Genomic DNA, 4,485 nt, shown 5'->3' with positions numbered 1-4,485 from the left:
GAGTAATGAACCTGGAGAGAAGGGACAATCTGACGAAATGAACACAGACTGCACTGTTACAAGTGTTCCGTCTTTTGTACGATACACAGGGAAATTCATCTCTCTCTCTCTCCCAACAGCACCTGGAGCGGATTCTTCCCTCAGTCTGACTGAAAATACAGAGGGAGAACGTTGATATTAGCTCAAACAGCTGTTAGCGAAATCTCCTTTTGTAAAAGGAACGTCAGCTTACACAAGGTCTCCCATCGGCGTCTGGAGCGGCCTCCTTTCTCTGATCATAGAGCGGGAAAGCTTTTGTAATTAACGTAGCTCAAACATCACTGTTATATATGCTGACATGTTGCACAGTAATGGAAGGTGTTATGCAGTTACTATCAGAAATAAATGACGGAGAGATGCTACTCATTGTGAAATGGTCACATTTAATGAACAACCTCTCATTGTATATATATCTATAAAAATAACCCAGGTACAGGTTACAAGAATCTAAAGCTAATACATACATTATTAAATAATAAATGTTTTTCATTTTAAAGATACATATCATAGTTTTTACAAAATATGATCGTGGAGAATTAAGCCATTCTGAATGTCTGAAAAAAACAACTTGGGGCTCTATTCAATCCTCATCGCGGAACTTCAGCTTTACAGGCTGATTGACATTTAAAGGTAATGTTCCCACTTTAGCGGAGACTGCTTTAACGGTAAACGCTGCACCTGTCGGCTCAATCGGAAATTACCTTTAAATTTCTATTGCAAAATTTATAATGCTTCAGCTTTTGAAGAGAGCCCCAAAATCCTATAAACACAGAACCAGTCAACAGTTTGGCCACATCTACACATTCAAGGGATTTTCTTTATTTTTTACTTGTTTCTAGATTGTAGAATAATAGTGAAGACATCAAAATGATGAAATAGCACATGGAATCATGTAGTAAAAATAAGTGTTAAACAAATCAAAATATATTTTATATTTGCGATTCTTCAAAGTAGCCGCCCTTTGCTTTTTTGACAGCTTTGCAAACTCTTGGCATTCTCTCAACCAGCTTAATGGGGTAGTCACCTGGAATGTATTTCAATTAACAGGTGTGCCCTGTTAAAAGTTAATTTGTGGAATTTATTTCCTTCGTAATGTCTTTGAGCCAATCAGTTGTGTTGTGACAAGGTAGGGTGGTATACAGAAGATTGCCCTATTTGGTAAAATACCAAGTCCATATTATGGCAAGAACAGCTCAAATAAGCAAAGAGAAACGACAGTCCATCATTACTTTAAGAAATTAAGGTCAGTGAATGCGGAACATTTCAAGAACTTTGAAACTGGTTGTCATGTGGACCGCCACAGGAAAGGAAGACCCACAGGAAAGGAAGACTCAGAGTTACCTCTGCTGCAGAGGATAAATTCATTAGAATTAACTGCACCTCAGATTGCAGACTAAATAAATGCTTCACAGAGTTCAAGAAACACCCACATCTCAGCAACTCACTGTTCAGAGACTACGTGAATCAGGTCTTCATGGTCGAATTGCTGCAAAGAAATAACTACTAAAGGACACCAATAAGAAGAAGAGAATTGATTGAGCCAAAAAACACGGGAAATGGACATTAGACCGGTGGAAATCTGTCCTTTGGTCTGATGAGTCCAAATTGGAGATTTTTGGTGAATGGAAAATCTCTGCATGTGTGGTTACCACAGTGAAGCATGGAAGAGGAGGTGTGAATCTGTGGGGGTGCTTTGCTGGTGACACTGTCAGTGATTTATTTAGAATTCAAGGCACACTTAACCAGAATGGCTACCACAGCATTCTGCAGCAATACGCCATCCCATCTGGTTTGCGCTTCCTAGAACTAAAGAAAATGGTTTCAACAGGACAAGGATCCAACACACCTCCTCTCTGTGTAAGGGCTATTTGACCAAGAAGGAGAGTGATGGAGTGCTGCATCAGATGACATGGACTCCACAATCACCCAATCCAAACTCAATTGAGATAGCTTGGGATGGGTTGGACCTCAGAGTGAAGGAAAAGCAGCCAACAAGTGCTAAGCATATGTGGGAACTACTTCAAGACTGTTGGAAAATCATTCCAGGTGAAGCTGTTTGAGAGAATTTTATTTTTATTTTACCTTTTAACAAATTCTTATTTTCAATGACGGCCTAGGAATAGTCGGTTAACTGCCTGTTCAGGGGCAGAACGACAGATTTGTACCTTTTCAGCTCGGGGGTTTGAACTTGCAACCTTCCGGTTACTAGTCCAATGCTCTAAACACTAGGCTACCCTTGCCAAGAGTGTGCAAAGCTGTCATCAAGGCAAAGGGTGGCTATGTGAAGAATCTCAAATCTAAAATACAGTGGCTTTGGAAAGTATTCAGACCCCTTGAATTTTTTTACATCTTGTTATGTTGGAGTCTTACTCAAAAATGTATTTAAAAAAAAATATCCTCACACATATGACAAAGCAAAAACAGGTTTAAAAAAATGATTTCTAATTTTAAAAAAATTAATGAAATATCACATTTACATAAGAATGCAGACCGTTTACTCAGTACTTTGTTGAAACACATTTGGCAGTGATTAGAACCTTGAGTCTTCGTGGGTATGACGCTACAAGCTTGGTACACCTGTATTTGGGGAGTTTCTCCCATTCTTCGCAGATCCTCTCAAGATATGTCAGGTTGGATGGGGAGCGTCGCTGCACAGCTATTTTCAGATCTCTCCAGAGATATTCAATTGGGTTCAAGTCCGGGCTCTGGCTGGGCCACTTAAGGACATTCAGAGACTTGTCCCGAAGCCACTCCTGCTTTGTCTTGGCTGTGTTCTTAGGGTCGTTTCCCTGTTGGAAGGTGAACCTTCGCCCCCAGTCTGAGGTCCTGAGTGCTCTGGAAAAGGTTTTCATCAAGGATCTCTGTACTTTGCTTCGTTCAGCTTTGTCTCAAACCCTGACTATTATCCCAGTCCCTGCTGCTGAAAAACATCCCCACAGCATGATGCTGCCACCACCATGCTTTGGGATGGTGCCAAGTTTCCTCCAGACGTGACGCTTTGTATTCAGGACAAAAAGATCAATATTGGTTTCATCAGACCAGAGCATCTTGTTTCTCATGGTCTGAGAGACATTAGGTGCCTTTTGGTAAACTCCAACCAGGCTGTCATGTGCCTTTTACTGAGGAGTGGCATCTGTCTGGCCACTCTACCATAAAGGCCTGATTGGTGGAGTTCTGCAGAGATAGTTGTCCTTCTGGAATGTTCTCCCATCTCCACAGGAGACATCCAGAGATCTTTTGTGGAGATGGAACAACCTTCCAGAAGGAGTTTGCCAAAAGGGGTATTGTGTAGATTGCTGAGGATTTTTATTTATTTGATTTAGAATATAGCTGTAACACAACCAAATGTGGAAAAGTGATGGGGTCTGAATTCTTTCCATGTATATTTTGATTTGTTTAACACTTTTTTGGATACTACATGATTCCATGTGTGTTATTTCTTAGTTTTGATGTCTTCACTATTATTCTACAATGTAGAAAATAGTACAAATAAAGAAAACCCCTTGAATGAGTAGGTGTGTCCAAACTGTTGACTGGTTCTGTATGACAGAGCACAACAATAATAATTGTGATAATAAATGTCTATTTTATGTCAAAGGCAACCTCATGTGTTTTACACAGAGCGTTATTCCTCTGGAGGACTGACGCCTAATGTATGGAGCCTTGTGTAAGAGCTCTGAGGTCCCAAAATATGGATCTCTACTGTATTTCCTCAATGGAAAAACCCCAATCCATAGTGTTTTTACAGCTAAACTCTCTTGGTGATCACTGAGTGAAGCAGAACGCAAAACAAACCAATAACAGGTAAAGAATGCTTATTCAGGATTTCTCCAAAGTGTTAGTTAGTTCTCTATTTTGTTGTGAAAATTTGTTGTCAGTCGGTCAGATGCAGATTCCTGGAGTTACCAAATACTCCGGGTTCCATCCTTTCTACACAGGCACAGGCTTCAGGAAGCTAAGGATTGTGGGAAAACTTCTCCAAGACAAGTCTTTGGCATGACGAGTTAGCTGTATGTCAAAGAAAGGATCTTGGGATCTTTACAAGTGTCTCAAATATCACTGGATAATGAATACAATTGTTTACAAAAATCAATTAAAACCAAAATAAAAGATGGAGAATGAAATCAGTCTGTTGTGCTGCCCAGCAGAAGTCTCATCAGTCTCAGATCCACAAAGCTTCCCTGGAGACAGTTCTGTTTCTGTGTTGGAGTCCGTGGTAATCAATCAATCAATGATATCTGTGAACCTCTGTAGCTTTGCTGTCTGTTAGTACCGGTTGTTGTTGTTGTTGTTGTTGTTGTTCCTCTTATTATTGTTGTTGTTGTTGTTGCTGTTGTTGTTGGAGTAGTTGTTGATGGTTTTTTTTGTTGTATCTTTTTAACTTTGACTTCATAATCTCTCTTTATTTTCTACTTAACGTTGTGTGAAACTTGAATTAAATGATCA

The 4,485-nt window shown here is 39.8% G+C and overlaps 1 protein-coding gene across 1 annotated transcript in view; it reads right to left on the bottom strand.

Moving 5' to 3' along the window:
• Positions 1-402: 402 nt before the first annotated feature.
• Positions 403-4,485, bottom strand: part of LOC135548932 (ciliary neurotrophic factor receptor subunit alpha-like) — a gene marked incomplete at its 5' end in the record, with an annotated part of 194,123 nt that continues 190,040 nt past the window's right edge. Inside the window, one exon of the mRNA XM_064979027.1 lies at positions 403-4,485. This exon is cut by the window's right edge and continues 78 nt beyond it.

This window comes from Oncorhynchus masou, chromosome 11 (genome assembly GCF_036934945.1).
Source record: "Oncorhynchus masou masou isolate Uvic2021 chromosome 11, UVic_Omas_1.1, whole genome shotgun sequence".
NCBI classification, from domain to species: Eukaryota; Metazoa; Chordata; class Actinopteri; order Salmoniformes; family Salmonidae; genus Oncorhynchus; species Oncorhynchus masou.
The sequence above is the reverse complement of the archived record's forward strand: the minus strand, read 5'-3'. Positions and strand labels throughout refer to the sequence as shown.